This window comes from Chiloscyllium punctatum, chromosome 3 (genome assembly GCF_047496795.1).
Source record: "Chiloscyllium punctatum isolate Juve2018m chromosome 3, sChiPun1.3, whole genome shotgun sequence".
Taxonomy (NCBI): Eukaryota; Metazoa; Chordata; class Chondrichthyes; order Orectolobiformes; family Hemiscylliidae; genus Chiloscyllium; species Chiloscyllium punctatum.
In genome coordinates this window covers 153,169,867-153,189,826 of record NC_092741.1, presented here as the reverse complement: position 1 = coordinate 153,189,826, position 19,960 = coordinate 153,169,867, and positions in this window count along the sequence as shown.

The following is a 19,960-nucleotide window of genomic DNA, read 5'->3' as shown; positions in this document are numbered from 1 at the left end:
TGTCTGGGTTGGAGAGAGACTGGGATACTCACTGGGAGGAGATAGAAACTGGGATACTCACTGTCTGGGTGGGATAGAGACTGGGATACTCACTGGAGGGAGATAGAGACTGGGATACTCACTGTCGGGGGGGTTAGAGATTGGGATACTCACTGTCTGGGTGGGATAGACGCTGGGATACTCACTGTCTGGGTTGGAGAGAGACTGGGATACTCACTGGGAGGAGATAGAAACTGGGATACTCACTGTCTGGGTGGGATAGAGACTGGGATACTCACTGGGGGGAGATAGAAACTGGGATACTCACTGTCTTGGGGGATAGAGACTGGGATACTCACTATCTGGGGGTAGTGTGGGATAGAGACTGGGATACTCACTGTCTGGGGGTGGGATAGAGACTGGGACACTCACTGTCCCGGGGGGATATAAACTGGGATACTCACTGTCTGAGGGATTAGAGACTGGGATACTCATTATCTGGGGGGGATAGAAACTGGGACACTTACTGTCTTGGGGGGAGAGAGACTGGGATACTCACTGTCTGGTGTGGGATAGAGACTGGGATACTCACTGTCTGGGGGCGTTAGAAACTGGGAAACTCACTGTCTGCGGGGGATCGAGACTGGGATACCCACGGTCTGGGGGTAGTGTGTGATAGAGACTGGGATACTCACTGTCTGGGGGGGGGGGATAGAGACTGGGATACACACTGTCTGGGGGTGGGATAGAGACTGGGATATTCACTATCTGGGGGTGGGATAGAGACTGGGATACTCACTGTCTGGGGGGGATACAGACTGGGATACCCACGGTCTGGGGTAGTGTGGGATAGAGACTGGGATAGTCACTGTCTCGGGGTGGGACAGTGACTGGGATAGTCACTGTCTGGGGTGGGGGGGGGGGTTAGAGACTGGGATACTCACTGTCTGGGGGGGATAGAGACTGGGATACACTGTCTTGGGGGTTAGAGACTTGGACACTCACTGTCTGGGAGTGGGATAGACACTGGGATACTCACTGTCTGGGTTGGAGAGAGACTGGGATACTCACTGGGGGGAGATAGAGACTGGGATACTCACTGTCGGGGGGGATAGAGACTGGGATACTCACTGGGGGGAGATAGAAACTGGGATACTCACTGTCGGGGGGGATAGAGACTGGGATACTCACTGTCTTCGGGGATAGAGACTGGGACACACTGTCTGTGGGAGGGATAGAGACTAGGATACTCACTGTCGGATGTGATTGAGACTGGGATACTCATCTGGGGGTGGGATAGAGACTGGGATACTCTTTCTGTGGGGGGGAAGACTAGAGAGTGGGATACTCACTATCTGGGTGGGGGATAGAGACTGGGATACCCACGGTCTGGGGGTAGTGTGGGATAGAGACTGGGATACTCACTGTCTGGGGGTGGGATAGAGACGGGGACACTCACTGTCTGGGGGGAATAGAGACTGGGATACTCACTATCTGGGGGGATAGAGACTTGGATACACTGTGGGAGGGATAGAGACTAGGATACTCACTGTCGGGTGTGATAGAGACTGGGATAGTCACTGTCTGGGGATGGGATAGAGACTGGGATACACTGTCTTGGGGGTTAGAGACTTGGACACTCACTGTCTGGGAGTGGGATAGACACTGGGATACTCACTGTCTGGGTTGGAGAGAGACTGGGATACTCACTGGGGGGAGATAGAGACTGGGATACTCACTATCTGGGGGTGGGATAGAGACTGGGATACTCTATCTGTGGGGGGGAGGAATAGAGAGTGGGATACTCACTATCTGGGGGGGGATAGAGACTGGGATACCCACGGTCTGGGGGTAGTGTGGGATAGAGACTGGGATACTCACTGTCTGGGGGTGGGATAGAGACTGGGACACTCACTGTCTGGGGGGAATAGAGACTGGGATACTCACTATCTGGGGGGATAGAGACTTGGATACACTGTGGGAGGGATAGAGACTAGGATACTCACTGTCGGGTGTGATAGAGACTGGGATAGTCACTGTCTGGGGGTGGGATAGAGACTGGGATACACTGTCTTGGGGGTTAGAGACTTGGACACTCACTGTCTGGGAGTGGGATAGACACTGGGATACTCACTGTCTGGGGGGGGGATAGAGACTGGGATATACTGTCTTGGGGGTTAGAGACTTGGACACTCACTGTCTGGGAGTGGGATAGACCCTGGGATACTCACTGTCTGGGTTGGAGAGAGACTGGGATACTCACTGGGGGGAGATAGAGACTGGGATACTCACTGTCTGGGTGGGATAGAGACTGGGATACTCACTGGGGGGAGATAGAGACTGGGATACTCGCTGTCAGGGGGGATAGAGACTGGGATACTCACTGTCTGGATGGGATAGAGACTGGGATACTCACTGTCTGGGTGGGATAGAGACTGGGATACTCACTGGGGGGAGATAGAGACTGGGATACTCACTGTCAGGGGGGATAGAGACTGGGATACTCACTGTCTGGGGGTGGGATAGAGACTGGGATACTCACTGTCTGGGTGGGATAGTGACTGGGATACTCACTGTCTGGGGGTGGGATAGAGACTGGGATACTTAATGTCTGGGAGGAGATAGAAACTGGAATACTCACTGTCTGGGTGGGATAGAGGCTGGGATACTCACTGGGGGGAGATAGAAACTGGGATACTCACTGTCGGGGGGGATAGAGACTGGGATACTCACTATCTGGGGTGGGATAGTTACTGGGATACTCTGTCTGTGGGGGGGAGGAATAGAGACTGGGATACTCACTATCTGGGGGGGGGGGATAGAGACTGGGATACCCACGGTCTGGGGGTGGGATAGAGACTGGGACACTCACTGTCCCTGGGGGGATATAAACTGGGATACTCACTGTCTGGGGGATTAGAGACCGGGATACTCATTATCGGGGGGAGATAGAAACTGGGACACTCACTGTCTTGGGGGGATAGAGACTGGGATACTCACTGTCTGGGGTGGGATAGAGACTGGGACACTCACTGTCTGGGGGGGATAGAAATTGGGATACTCACTGTCTGGGGGGATAGAGACTTGGATACACTGTGGGAGGGATAGAGACTGGGATACTCACTATCTGGGGGTGGGATAGAGACTGGGATACTCACTGTCTGGGGGGGATAGAGACTGGGATACCCATGATCTGTGGTAGTGTGGGATAGAGACTGGGATAGTCACTGTCTTGGGGGTTAGAGGCTGGGGCACTCACTGTTTGGGGTGGGATAGTGACTGGGATACTCACTGTCTGGGGGGGGGGATAGAGACTGGGATACACTGTCTTGGGGGTTAGAGACTTGGACACTCACTGTCTGGGAGTGGGATAGACACTGGGATACTCACTGTCTGGGTTGGAGAGAGACTGGGATACTCACTGGGGGGAGATAGAGACCGGGGTACTCACTGTCTGAGTGGGATAGAGACTGGGATACTCACTGTCGGGGGTGATAAGACTGGGATACTCACTGTTGGGGGGGATAGAGACTGGGATACTCACTGTCTGGGTTGGAGAGAGACTGAGATACTCACTGTCTGGGGGTGGGATAGAGACTGGGATACTCAGTGTCTGGGAGGAGATAGAAACTGGGATACTCACTGTCTGGGTGGGATAGAGACTGGGATACTCACTGGGGGGAGATAGAAACTGGGATACTCACTGTCTGGGTGGGATAGAGACTGGGATACTCACTGGGGGGAGATAGAAACTGGGATACTCTGTCTGTGGGGGGGGGGAGGAATAGAGACTGGGATACTCACTATGTGAGGGGGGGGGGGGGCGATAGAGACTGGGATACCCACGGTCTGGAGGGGATAGAGACTGGGATACTCACTGTCTGGGGGTGGGATAGAGACTGGAATACTCACTGTCTGGAGGGGATAGAGACTGGGATACTCACTGTCTGGGGGGGATAGAAATTGGGAAACTCACTGTCTGCGGGGGATCGAGACTTGGATACCCACGGTCTGGGGGTAGTGTGGGATAGAGACTGGGACACTCACTGTCCCGGGGGGGGCTAGAGACTGGGATACACACTGTCTGGGTTGGGATAGAGACTGGGACACTCACTGTCCCGGGGGGATATAAACTGGGATACTCACTGTCTGGAGGATTAGAGACTGGGATACTCATTATCTGGGGGGGATAGAAACTGGGATACTCACTGTCTGGGGTGGGGATAGAGACTGGGATACTCACTATCTGGGGTTAGGATAGAGACTGGGATACTCACTGTCTGGGGGTGGGATAGAGACTGAGATACTCACTGTTTGGGGGGGTAGAGACTGGGATACTCACTGTTTGGGGGGAGATAGAGACTGGGATACTCACTGTCGGGGTGGGATAGAGACTGGGATACTCACTGTCTGGGGAAGCTAGAGACTGCGATACTCACTGTCCGAGGGGTTAGAGACTGGGACACTCACTGTCTCGGCGGGGGTGGGGGGGATAGAGATTTGGTTACTCACTGTCTGGAGGTAGTGTGTGATAGAGACTGGGATACTCACTGTCTGGGGGTGGGATAGAGACTGGGACACTCACTGTCTGGGGGGGGGATATAAACTGGGATACTCACTGTCTGGGGGGTTAGAGACTGGGATACTCATTATCTGGGGGGATAGAAACTGGGATACTCACTGTCTGGGGGGAGATAGAGACTGGGACACTCACTGTCGGGTGGGATAGAGACTGGGACACTCACTGTCGGGTGGGATAGAGACTGGGACACTCACTGTCGGGTGTGATTGAGACTGGGATACTCACTATCTGGGGGTGGGATAGAGACTGGGATACTCTGTCTGTGGGGGGGAGGAATAGAGACTGGGATACTCACTATCTGGGGCGGGGGGGGGCGGATAGGTACTGGGATACCCACGGTCTGGGGGTAGTGTGGGATAGAGACTAGGATACTCACTGTCTGGGGGTGGGATAGAGACTGGTATACACACTGTCTGGGTGGAATAGAGACTGGTACTCTCACTGTCTGGGGTGGGATAGAGACTGGAATACTCACTGTCTGGAGGGGATAGAGACTGGGATACTCACTGTCGGGTGGGATAGAGACTGGGATACTCACTGTCGGGTGTGATTGAGACTGGGATACTCACTATTTGGGGGTGGGATAGAGACTGGGATACTCTGTCTGTGGGGGGGAGGAATAGAGACTGGGATACTCACTATCTGGGGCGGGGGGGGGGGTGCGGATAGGTACTGGGATACCCACGGTCTGGGGGTAGTGTGGGATAGAGACTGGGATACTCACTGTCTGGGGGTGGGATAGAGACTGGTATACACACTGTCTGGGTGGAATAGAGACTGGTACTCTCACTGTCTGGGGTGGGATAGAGACTGGAATACTCACTGTCTGGAGGGGATAGAGACTGGGATACTTACTGTCTGGGGGGGAGATAGAGACTGGGATACTCACTGTCGGGGTGGGATAGAGACTGGGATACTCACTGTCTGGGGAAGCTAGCGACTGCGATACTCACTGTCCGAGGGGTTAGAGACTGGGACACTCACTGTCTCGGCGGGGGTGGGGGGGATAGAGATTTGGATACCCACTGTCTGGGGGTAGTGTGTGATAGAGACTGGGATACTCACTGTCTGGGAGTGGGATAGACACTGGGATACTCACTGTCTGGGTTGGAGAGAGACTGGGATACTCACTGGGGGGAGATAGAGACTGGGATACTCACTGTCTGGGTGGGATAGAGACTGGGATACTCACTGTCGGGGGTGATAAGACTGGGATACTCACTGTTGGGGGGGATAGAGACTGGGATACTCACTGTCTGGGTTGGAGAGAGACTGAGATACTCACTGTCTGGGGGTGGGATAGAGACTGGGATACTCAGTGTCTGGGAGGAGATAGAAACTGGGATACTCACTGTCTGGGTGGGATAGAGACTGGGATACTCACTGGGGGGAGATAGAAACTGGGATACTCACTGTCTGGGTGGGATAGAGACTGGGATACTCACTGGGGGGAGATAGAAACTGGGATACTCTGTCTGTGGGGGGGGGAGGAATAGACACTGGGATACTCACTATGTGAGGGGGGGGGGGCGATAGAGACTGGGATACCCACGGTCTGGAGGGGATAGAGACTGGGATACTCACTGTCTGGGGGTGGGATAGAGACTGGAATACTCACTGTCTGGAGGGGATAGAGACTGGGATACTCACTGTCTGGGGGGGATAGAAATTGGGAAACTCACTGTCTGCGGGGGATCGAGACTTGGATACCCACGGTCTGGGGGTAGTGTGGGATAGAGACTGGGACACTCACTGTCCCGGGGGGGGCTAGAGACTGGGATACACACTGTCTGGGTTGGGATAGAGACTGGGACACTCACTGTCCCGGGGGGATATAAACTGGGATACTCACTGTCTGGAGGATTAGAGACTGGGATACTCATTATCTGGGGGGGATAGAAACTGGGATACTCACTGTCTGGGGTGGGGATAGAGACTGGGATACTCACTATCTGGGGTTAGGATAGAGACTGGGATACTCACTGTCTGGGGGTGGGATAGAGACTGAGATACTCACTGTTTGGGGGGGTAGAGACTGGGATACTCACTGTCGGGGTGGGATAGAGACTGGGACACTCACTGTCCCGGGGGGATATAAACTGGGATACTCACTGTCTGGAGGATTAGAGACTGGGATACTCATTATCTGGGGGGGATAGAAACTGGGATACTCACTGTCTGGGGTTAGGATAGAGACTGGGATACTCACTGTCTGGGGGTGGGATAGAGACTGAGATACTCACTGTTTGGGGGGGTAGAGACTGGGATACTCACTGTTTGGGGGGAGATAGAGACTGGGATACTCACTGTCGGGGTGGGATAGAGACTGGGATACTCACTGTCTGGGGAAGCTAGAGACTGCGATACTCACTGTCCGAGGGGTTAGAGACTGGGACACTCACTGTCTCGGCGGGGGTGGGGGGGATAGAGATTTGGTTACTCACTGTCTGGAGGTAGTGTGTGATAGAGACTGGGATACTCACTGTCTGGGGGTGGGATAGAGACTGGGACACTCACTGTCTGGGGGGGGGATATAAACTGGGATACTCACTGTCTGGGGGGTTAGAGACTGGGATACTCATTATCTGGGGGGATAGAAACTGGGATACTCACTGTCTGGGGGGAGATAGAGACTGGGACACTCACTGTCGGGTGGGATAGAGACTGGGACACTCACTGTCGGGTGGGATAGAGACTGGGATACTCACTGTCGGGTGTGATTGAGACTGGGATACTCACTATCTGGGGGGTGGGATAGAGACTGGGATACTCTGTCTGTGGGGGGGAGGAATAGAGACTGGGATACTCACTATCTGGGGCGGGGGGGGGGCGGATAGGTACTGGGATACCCACGGTCTGGGGGTAGTGTGGGATAGAGACTAGGATACTCACTGTCTGGGGGTGGGATAGAGACTGGTATACACACTGTCTGGGTGGAATAGAGACTGGTACTCTCACTGTCTGGGGTGGGATAGAGACTGGAATACTCACTGTCTGGAGGGGATAGAGACTGGGATACTCACTGTCGGGTGGGATAGAGACTGGGATACTCACTGTCGGGTGTGATTGAGACTGGGATACTCACTATCTGGGGGTGGGATAGAGACTGGGATACTCTGTCTGTGGGGGGGGAGGAATAGAGACTGGGATACTCACTATCTGGGGGGGAGATAGAGACTGGGATACTCACTGTCGGGGTGGGATAGAGACTGGGATACTCACTGTCTGGGGAAGCTAGAGACTGCGATACTCACTGTCCGAGGGGTTAGAGACTGGGACACTCACTGTCTCGGCGGGGGTGGGGGGGATAGAGATTTGGATACCCACTGTCTGGGGGTAGTGTGTGATAGAGACTGGGATACTCACTGTCTGGGAGTGGGATAGACACTGGGATACTCACTGTCTGGGTTGGAGAGAGACTGGGATACTCACTGGGGGGAGATAGAGACTGGGATACTCACTGTCTGGGTGGGATAGAGACTGGGATACTCACTGGGGGGAGATAGAGACTGGGATACTCGCTGTCAGGGGGGATAGAGACTGGGATACTCACTGTCTGGATGGGATAGAGACTGGGATACTCACTGTCTGGGTGGGATAGAGACAGGGATACTCACTGGGGGGAGATAGAGACTGGGATACTCACTGTCAGGGGGGGATAGAGACTGGGATACTCACTGTCTGGGGGTGGGATAGAGACTGGGATACTCACTGTCTGGGTGGGATAGTGACTGGGATACTCACTGTCTGGGGGTGGGATAGAGACTGGGATACTTAATGTCTGGGAGGAGATAGAAACTGGAATACTCACTGTCTGGGTGGGATAGAGGCTGGGATACTCACTGGGGGGAGATAGAAACTGGGATACTCACTGTCGGGGGGGATAGAGACTGGGATACTCACTATCTGGGGTGGGATAGTTACTGGGATACTCTGTCTGTGAGGGGGAGGAATAGAGACTGGGATACTCACTATCTGGGGGGGGGGGATAGAGACTGGGATACCCACGGTCTGGGGGTGGGATAGAGACTGGGACACTCACTGTCCCTGGGGGGATATAAACTGGGATACTCACTGTCTGGGGGATTAGAGACCGGGATACTCATTATCGGGGGGAGATAGAAACTGGGACACTCACTGTCTTGGGGGGATAGAGACTGGGATACTCACTGTCTGGGGTGGGATAGAGACTGGGACACTCACTGTCTGGGGGGGATAGAAATTGGGATACTCACTGTCTGGGGGGATAGAGACTTGGATACACTGTGGGAGGGATAGAGACTGGGATACTCACTATCTGGGGGTGGGATAGAGACTGGGATACTCACTGTCTGGGGGGGATAGAGACTGGGATACCCATGATCTGTGGTAGTGTGGGATAGAGACTGGGATAGTCACTGTCTTGGGGGTTAGAGGCTGGGGCACTCACTGTTTGGGGTGGGATAGTGACTGGGATACTCACTGTCTGGGGGGGGGGATAGAGACTGGGATACACTGTCTTGGGGGTTAGAGACTTGGACACTCACTGTCTGGGAGTGGGATAGACACTGGGATACTCACTGTCTGGGTTGGAGAGAGACTGGGATACTCACTGGGGGGAGATAGAGACCGGGGTACTCACTGTCTGAGTGGGATAGAGACTGGGATACTCACTGTCGGGGGTGATAAGACTGGGATACTCACTGTTGGGGGGGATAGAGACTGGGATACTCACTGTCTGGGTTGGAGAGAGACTGAGATACTCACTGTCTGGGGGGTGGGATAGAGACTGGGATACTCAATGTCTGGGAGGAGATAGAAACTGGGATACTCACTGTCTGGGTGGGATAGAGACTGGGATACTCACTGGGGGGAGATAGAAACTGGGATACTCACTGTCTGGGTGGGATAGAGACTGGGATACTCACTGGGGGGAGATAGAAACTGGGATACTCTGTCTGTGGGGGGGGGAGGAATAGACACTGGGATACTCACTATGTGAGGGGGGGGGGGGGGCGATAGAGACTGGGATACCCACGGTCTGGAGGGGATAGAGACTGGGATACTCACTGTCTGGGGGTGGGATAGAGACTGGAATACTCACTGTCTGGAGGGGATAGAGACTGGGATACTCACTGTCTGGGGGGGATAGAAATTGGGAAACTCACTGTCTGCGGGGGATCGAGACTTGGATACCCACGGTCTGGGGGTAGTGTGGGATAGAGACTGGGACACTCACTGTCCCGGGGGGGGATAGAGACTGGGATACACACTGTCTGGGTTGGGATAGAGACTGGGACACTCACTGTCCCGGGGGGATATAAACTGGGATACTCACTGTCTGGAGGATTAGAGACTGGGATACTCATTATCTGGGGGGGATAGAAACTGGGATACTCACTGTCTGGGGTGGGGATAGAGACTGGGATACTCACTATCTGGGGTTAGGATAGAGACTGGGATACTCACTGTCTGGGGGTGGGATAGAGACTGAGATACTCACTGTTTGGGGGGGTAGAGACTGGGATACTCACTGTTTGGGGGGAGATAGAGACTGGGATACTCACTGTCGGGGTGGGATAGAGACTGGGATACTCACTGTCTGGGGAAGCTAGAGACTGCGATACTCACTGTCCGAGGGGTTAGAGACTGGGACACTCACTGTCTCGGCGGGGGTGGGGGGGATAGAGATTTGGTTACTCACTGTCTGGAGGTAGTGTGTGATAGAGACTGGGATACTCACTGTCTGGGGGTGGGATAGAGACTGGGACACTCACTGTCTGGGGGGGGGATATAAACTGGGATACTCACTGTCTGGGGGGTTAGAGACTGGGATACTCATTATCTGGGGGGATAGAAACTGGGATACTCACTGTCTGGGGGGAGATAGAGACTGGGACACTCACTGTCGGGTGGGATAGAGACTGGGACACTCACTGTCGGGTGGGATAGAGACTGGGATACTCACTGTCGGGTGTGATTGAGACTGGGATACTCACTATCTGGGGGTGGGATAGAGACTGGGATACTCTGTCTGTGGGGGGGGAGGAATAGAGACTGGGATACTCACTATCTGGGGCGGGGGGGGGGGGCGGATAGGTACTGGGATACCCACGGTCTGGGGGTAGTGTGGGATAGAGACTAGGATACTCACTGTCTGGGGGTGGGATAGAGACTGGTATACACACTGTCTGGGTGGAATAGAGACTGGTACTCTCACTGTCTGGGGTGGGATAGAGACTGGAATACTCACTGTCTGGAGGGGATAGAGACTGGGATACTCACTGTCGGGTGGGATAGAGACTGGGATACTCACTGTCGGGTGTGATTGAGACTGGGATACTCACTATCTGGGGGGTGGGATAGAGACTGGGATACTCTGTCTGTGGGGGGGAGGAATAGAGACTGGGATACTCACTATCTGGGGCGGGGGGGGGGGCGGATAGGTACTGGGATACCCACGGTCTGGGGGTAGTGTGGGATAGAGACTGGGATACTCACTGTCTGGGGGTGGGATAGAGACTGGTATACACACTGTCTGGGTGGAATAGAGACTGGTACTCTCACTGTCTGGGGTGGGATAGAGACTGGAATACTCACTGTCTGGAGGGGATAGAGACTGGGATACTCACTGTCTGGGGGGGAGATAGAGACTGGGATACTCACTGTCGGGGTGGGATAGAGACTGGGATACTCACTGTCTGGGGAAGCTAGAGACTGCGATACTCACTGTCCGAGGGGTTAGAGACTGGGACACTCACTGTCTCGGCGGGGGTGGGGGGGATAGAGATTTGGATACCCACTGTCTGGGGGTAGTGTGTGATAGAGACTGGGATACTCACTGTCTGGGGGTGGGATAGAGACTGGGACACTCGCTGTCTGGGGGGGGATATAAACTGGGATACTCACTGTCTGGGGGGTTAGAGACTGGGATACTCATTATCTGGGGGGATAGAAACTGGGATACTCAGTGTCTGGGGGGAGATAGAGACTGGGACACTCACTGTCAGGTGGGATAGAGACTGGGATACTCACTGTCGGGTGTGATTGAGACTGGGATACTCACTATCTGGGGGTGGGATAGAGACTGGGATACTCTGTGGGGGGGAGGAATAGAGACTGGGATACTCACTATCTGGGGCGGGGGGGGGGGGGCGGATAGGTACTGGGATACCCACGGTCTGGGGGTAGTGTGGGATAGAGACTGGGATACTCACTGTCTGGGGGTGGGATAGAGACTGGTATACACACTGTCTGGGGGTGGGATAGAGACTGGGATACTCACTGTCTGGGTGGAATAGAGACTGGTACTCTCACTGTCTGGGGTGGGATAGAGACTGGAATACTCACTGTCTGGAGGGGATAGAGACTGGGATACACACTGTCTGGGGGTGGGATAGAGACTGGGATACTCACTGTCTGGGTGGGATAGAGACTGGTACTCTCACTGTCTGGGGTGCGATAGAGACTGGAATACTCACTGTCTGGAGGGGATAGAGACTGGGATACTCACTGTCTGGGGGGGATAGAAATTGCGAAACTCACTGTCTGCGGGGGATCGAGACTGGGATACCTACGGTCTGGGGGTAGTGTGCGGTAGAGACTGGGATACTCACTGTCTGGGGGTGGGATAGAGACTGGGACACTCACTGTCTGGGGGGGGATAGAGACTGGGATACACACTGTCTGGGTTGGGATAGAGACTGGGACACTCACTGTCCCGGGGGGATATAAACTGGGATACACTGTCTGGAGGATTAGAGACTGGGATACTCATTATCTGGGGGGGATAGAAACTGGGATACTCACTGTCTGGGGTGGGGATAGAGACTGGGATACTCACTATCTGGGGTTAGTATAGAGACTGGGATACTCACTGTCTGGGGGTGGGATAGAGACTGAGATACTCACTGTTTGGGGGTGTAGAGACTGGGATACTCACTGTTTGGGGGGAGATAGAGACTGGGATACACACTGTTGGGGTGGGATAGAGACTGGGATACTCACTGTCTGGGGAAGCTAGAGACTGCGATACTCACTGTCCGAGGGGTTAGAGACTGGGACACTCACTGTCTCGGCGGGGGTGGGGGGGATAGAGATTTGGTTACTCACTGTCTGGAGGTAGTGTGTGATAGAGACTGGGATACTCACTGTCTGGGGGTGGGATAGAGACTGGGACACTCACTGTCTGGGGGGGGGATATAAACTGGGATACTCACTGTCTGGGGGGTTAGAGACTGGGATACTCATTATCTGGGGGGATAGAAACTGGGATACTCACTGTCTGGGGGGAGATAGAGACTGGGACACTCACTGTCGGGTGGGATAGAGACTGGGACACTCACTGTCGGGTGGGATAGAGACTGGGATACTCACTGTCGGGTGTGATTGAGACTGGGATACTCACTATCTGGGGGTGGGATAGAGACTGGGATACTCACTGTCTGGGGGTGGGATAGAGACTGGTATGCACACTGTCTGGGGGTGGGATAGAGACTGGGATACTCACTGTCTGGGGGTGGGATAGAGATTGGGATACTCACTGTCTGGGGGGGATACAGACTGGGATACACTGTCTTGGAGGTTAGAGACTTGGACACTCACTGTCTGGGAGTGGGATAGACGCTGGGATACTCACTGTCTGGGTTGGAGAGAGACTGGGATACTCACTGGGGGGAGATAGAAACTGGGATACTCACTGTCTTGGGGGATAGAGACTGGGATACTCACTATCTGGGGGTGGGATAGAGACTGGGATACTCTGTCTGTGGGGGGGGAAGGAATAGAGACTGGGATACTCACTATGTGAGGGGGGGGGGATAGAGACTGGGATACCCACGGTCTGGGGATAGTGTGGGATAGAGACTGGGATACTCACTGTCTGGGGGTGGGATAGAGACTGGGATACTCACTGTCTGGGTGGGATAGAGACTGGTACTCTCACTGTTTGGGGTGCGATAGAGACTGGAATACTCACTGTCTGGAGGGGATAGAGACTGGGATACTCACTGTCTGGGTTGGGATAGAAATTGGGAAACTCACTGTCTGTGGGGGATCGAGACTTGGATACCCACGGTCTGGGGGTAGTGTGTGATAGAGACTGGGATACTCACTGTCTGGGGGTGGGATAGAGACTGGGACACTCACTGTCTGGGGGGGGATAGAGACTGGGATACACACTGTCTGGGTTGGGATAGAGACTGGGACACTCACTGTCCCGGGGGGATATAAACTGGGATACTCACTGTCTGGAGGATTAGAGACTGGGATACCCATTATCTGGGGGGGATAGAAACTGGGATACTCACTGTCTGGGGTGGGGATAGAGACTGGGATACTCACTATCTGGGGTTAGTATAGAGACTGGGATACTCACTGTCTGGGGGTGGGATAGAGACTGAGATACTCACTGGTTGGGGGGAGATAGAGACTGGGATACTCACTGTCGGGGTGGGATAGAGACTGGGATACTCACTGTCGGGGGAAGCTAGAGACTGCGATACTCACTGTCCGAGGGGTTAGAGACTGGGACACTCACTGTCTCGGCGGGGGTGGGGGGGATAGAGATTTGGATACTCACTGTCTGGGGGTAGTGTGTGATAGAGACTGGGATACTCACTGTCTGGGGGTGGGATAGAGACTGGGACACTCACTGTCTGGGGGGGGATATAAACTGGGATACTCACTGTCTGGGGGGTTAGAGACTGGGATACTCATTATCTGGGGGGGATAGAAACTGGGACACTCACTGTCTGGGGGGAGATAGAGACTGGGACACTCACTGTCGGGGTGGGATAGAGATTGGGATACTCACTGTCGGGTGTGATTGAGACTGGGATACTCACTATCTGGGGGTGGGATAGAGACTGGGATACTCTGTCTGTGGGGGGGAGGAATAGAGACTGGGATACTCACTATCTGGGGGGGGGGGGGTGGTGGGGGGCGGATAGATACTGGGATACCCACGGTCTGGGGGTAGTGTGGGATAGAGACTGGGATACTCACTGTCTGGGGGTGGGATAGAGACTGGGATACTCACTGTCTGGGTGGAATAGAGACTGGTACTCTCACTGTCTGGGGTGGGATAGAGACTGGAATACTCACTGTCTGGAGGGGATAGAGACTGGGATACTCACTGTCTGGTGGTGGAATAGAGACTGGGATGCTCACTGTCTGGGGGAGGGATATAAACTGGGAAACTCACTGTCTGCGGGGGATCGAGACTGGGATACCCACGGTCTGGGGGTAGTGTGGGATAGAGACTGGGATACTATCCCACCCCCAGACAGTGAGTATCCCAGTCTCTATCACACACTACACCCAGACTGTGGGTATCCCAGTCTCGCTCCCCCACAGTGAATTTCCCAGTTTCTATCCCTCCCCCAGACAGTGAGTTTCCCAGTCTCTATCCCACCACCAGACAGTGAGTGTCCCAGTCTCTATCCCACCACCAGACAGTGAGTGTCCCAGTCTCTATCCCACGCCAGATAGTGAGTATCCAAACCTCTATCTGGGTGGGATAGAGACTGGTACTCTCACTGTCTGGGGTGGGATAGAGACTGTAATACTCACTGTCTGGAGGGGATAGAGACTGGGATACTCACTGTCTGGGGGGGAGATAGAGACTGGGATACTCACTGTCCGAGGGGTTAGAGCCTGGGACACTCACTGTCTGGGGGGGGATAGAGACTGGGATACACACAGTCTGGGTTGGGATAGAGACTGGGATACTCACTGTCTGGGTGGGATAGAGACTGGGACACTCACTGTCTGGTGGTGGGATAGAGACTGGGATGCTTACTGTCTGGGGGAGGGATAGAAACTGGGAAACTCACTGTGGGGGAGCGAGACTGTGATACCCACGGTCTGGGTGTAGTGTGTGATAGAGACTGGGATACTCACTGTCTGGGGGTGGGATAGAGACTGGGACACTCACTGTCCCGGGGGGATATAAACTGGGATACCCACTGTCTGGGGGGTTAGAGACTGGGATACTCATTATCTGGGGGGTATAGAAACTGGGATACTCACTGTCTGGGGGGAGATAGAGACTGGGATACTCACTATCTGGGGTTAGGATAGAGACTGGGATACTCACTGTCTGGGGGTGGGATAGAGACTGAGATACTCCCTGTTTGGGGGGCGTAGAGACTGGGACACTCACTGTCGGGGTGGGATAGAGACTGGGATACACACTGTCTGGGGAAGCTAGAGACTGCAATACTCACTGTCCAAGAGGTTAGAGACTGGGACACTCACTGTCTGGGCGGGGGTGGGGGGGGGATAGAGACTGGGATACTCACTGTCTTGGGGGTTAGAGACTGGGACACTCACTGTCTGGGCGGGGGTGGGGGGGGATAGAGACTGGGATACTCACTGTCTTGGGGGTTAGAGACTGGGACACTCACTGTTTGCGGGTGGGATAGAGACTGGGATACACTGTCTGTGGGAGGGATAGAGACTAGGATACTCACTGTCTGGGGGTGGGATAGAGACTGGGATACTCACTGTCTTGGGGGATAGAGACGGGATACACTGTCTGTGGGAGGGATAGGGACTAGGATACTCACTGTCGGGTGTGATAGAGACTGGGATACTCACTATCTGGGGGTGGTTTAGAGACTGGGATATTCACTGTCTGTGGGTGGGGAATAGAGACTGGGATACTCACTCTCTGGGGTGGGAATACAGATTGGGATGCTCACTGTCTGGTGAGAGATTGAGACTGGGATACTCACTGTCTTGGGGGTTAGAGACTGGGACACTCAATGTCTGGGGGTGGGATAGAGACTGGTATACTCACTATCTGGGGGGGTTAGAGACTGGGATACTCACTGTCTGGGGGGGTTAGAGACTGGGATACTCACTGTCTGGGGGGGTTAGAGACTGGGACACTCACTGTCTGGGCGGGGGTGGGGGGGGATAGAGACTGGGATACTCACTGTCTTGGGGGTTAGAGACTGGGACACTCAATGTCTGGGGGTGGGATAGAGACTGGTATACTCACTATCTGGGGGGGTTAGAGACTGGGATACTCACTGTCTGGGGGGGTTAGAGACTGGGATACTCACTGTCTGGGGGGGTTAGAGACTGGGATACTCACTGTCTGGGGGGGTTAGAGACTGGGATACTCACTGTCTGGGGGGGTTAGAGACTGGGATACTCACTGTGTGGGGTGAGTATAGAGACTGGGAGACTCACTGTCTGCGGGGGATCGAGACTGGGAGACTCACTGTCTGGGGGGGTTAGAGACTGGGACACTCACTGTCTGGGGGTAGGATAGAGACTGGGAGACTCACTGTCTGGTGGTGGGATAGAGGCCGGGGTACTCACTGTCTGGGGGAGGGTTCGAAACTGGGATACTCACTGTCTGCGGGGGATCAAGACTGGGATACCCACGGTCTGGGGGTGTTAGAGACTGCGATACTCACTGTCCATGGTGGGGGGGTGGGGGGGGCGGTGTTAGAGACTGGGATACTCTCTGTCTAGGGGGTTAGAGACTGGGATACTCACTGTCCATGGGGGGTGGGGGGGTTAGAGACTGGGATACTGACTGTCTGAGGGGGGGTTAGAGACTGCGATACTCACTGTCCATGGGGGGTGGGGGGGGGGGGTTAGAGACTGGGATACTCACTGTCTGGGGGGTGGGTTAGAGACTGGGATACTCACTGTCTTGGGGGGGGGGGGTTAGAGACTGTGATACTCACTGTCCATGGCGGGGGTGGGGGGGGGGGAGGTTAGAGACTGGGATACTCACTGTCTGGGAGTGGGATAGAGACTGGTACTCTCACTGTCTGGGGGGTTAGAGACTGGGATACTCACTGTCCTGGGAGGGATAGAGACTGGGATACTCACTGTCTGGGGGGTTAGAGACTGGGATACTCACTGTCCTGGGAGGGATAGAGACTGGAATACTCACTGTCTGGGGGGTTAGAGACTGGGATACTCACTGTCTGGGTGGGGTGGGGTTAGAGACTGGGATACTCACTGTCTCGGGGGGATATAAACTGGGATACCCATTGTCTTGGGGGTTAGAGACTGGGATACTCACTGTCTGGGGGGTTAGACACTGGGATACTCACTGTCCTGGGAGGGATAGAGACTGGGATTCTCACTGTCTGGGGGGGTGGGGTTAGAGACTGGGATTCTCACTGTCTGGGGGGTGGGTTAGAGACTGGGATACTCACTGTCTGGGGGGGTTAGAGACTGGGACACTCACTGTCTGGGTGGGCGGGAGACACTGGGATACTTTTCGCGTGCTTTCGTGACGAGACATCTGCATCTAAGTCCAGTTTGGAAGTTGTACTTGAGCGTAAAATGCGCGGGGTACAGATACAAATTAATTTTAAATCATTTGCATTGGTGTGAACCGTTTTTTTTCTCTCTCCAAATGACTTCGTGCTGGTGGATTGGAATGCATTTTAAAACCGACCATTCCCCCCAGTGGAGGAAGCGACTTCTGTGAACGATGTGTTTGTTCCATTGACGAGCATTTAACAGAAACTGCACCACAAGGCGTGTATTCGTGTGCAGATATACACCAGTAACAGGGACAGATATAAACACACAATACATTTCTCTCCTGTGTTTTTTTTTACTGAAGTTAATTCTAACTGGATGATAATTAACTGGTGAGGAATTATACCAACCAGTTGCGCTATTGACAGACAAGTCGAAATTTGTTTAAATCAAGTGCGCCAGTTTATCCACAGTTTACAAATCCTGGAATTCTGAAGTCTAGATGTATTTTTCCACAAGGAAATAAATAATGGATAACGCAGAGCAGAGATTGGGGAGCTGGCTGAATTAAAGGTATTCGGCAAAAAACATTACATTCATGAAAAAAACAGATACTTGAGAAAGGAACAGAGCAAAATGACACACAATGTAAGTTCAGTTCCACATCGTTCACAGAAATAAACTAATTGTTTTCTGAGTTTGCAATAAAGGGTTTATTCAAGGCTCTTTTAGAAGGTAGTGCTGGAAGCTATATTGTTCTTAGGCAGCACTTGTGGAACAAAGAGAACAAAGAACAATTACAGCACAGGAGCAGGCCCTTCGGCCCTCAAAGGCTGCACCGATCCAGGTCCTCTATCTAAACCTGTCACCTATTTTCTCAAGGCTTGTATCCCTCTGTGCCCTGCCCATTCATGTATCTGTCTAGATGTATCTTAAATGACACTATCGTGCCTGCCCCTACCACCTCCACTGGCAACATGTTCCAGGTACCCACCACCCTCTGCATGAAGAACTTTCCACACATATCCCCTGTAAACCTTTCCCCTCTCATTTTGAACTCGTAGCCCCTAGTATTGAGTCCCCCCAGTCTGGGAAACGTTTCTTGCTATCCACCCTGTCCACACCTCTCATGATTTTGTAGGCCTCAATCAGGTCCCCCCCAATCTCCTTCTTTCTAATGAAAATAATCCTAATCTACTCAACCTCTCTTCGTAGCTAGCACCCTTCTTACCAGACAACATCCTGGTGATCCTTCTCTGCACCCTCTCCAAAGCATCCACATCCTTTTGGTAATGTGGTGACCAGAACTGTACGCAGTATGTCAAATGTGGCCGAACCGAAGTCTTATACAACTGTAACGTGACCTGTCCAACTCTTGTACTCAATACCCCGACTGGTGAAGAAAAGCATGCTGTAAGCCTTCTGGACCAGTCTACTGACCTGCATTGCAACCTTCAGGGAACAATGAACCTGAACGCCCAGATCTCTCTGTACATCAATTTTCCCCAGGGCTTTTCCATTTATTATGTAGATCGCTCTACAATTACATCTTCCAAAATGTACTCCCTTGCATTTGTCCAGATTGACCTCCATCTGCCATTTCACTGCCCAACTCTCCAATCTATCTACATTCTGCTGTATTCTCTGACAGTCCCCTTCACTATCTGTTCCTCCACCAATCATTGTGTCACACAGATCTGTAATTACCTGAATTATCCCTGCTACCCTTCTTAAATAAAGGGACAACATGAGCAATTCTCCAGTCCTCCAGGACCCCCGCCCCCCCTATTTTCAAGGATACTGCAAAGATATCTGTTATAGCCCTAGCTATTTCCTCTCTCACTTCTCCCAGTAACCTGGGATAGATCCCATCTGGACCTGGGGACTTGTTCACCTTTTAGAATACACAACACTTCCTCCCTCCTTATGCCAACTTGACCTCAAGTAATTAAAGATCTACCGCTAACCTCAACATCCGCCATGTCCCTCTTTTTGGTGAATATCGATGCAAAGTACTCATTGAGAATCTCACCCATATTTTTCTGATTCCACGCATAACTTTCCTTCTTTGTCCTTGTGTGGGCCAACCCTTTTCCAAGTTACCCTCTTGCTCCTTATATCTGAATGAAAGGCTTTTGGGTTTTCCTTAACACTGCTCGCTAATGATATGTCATGACCCCT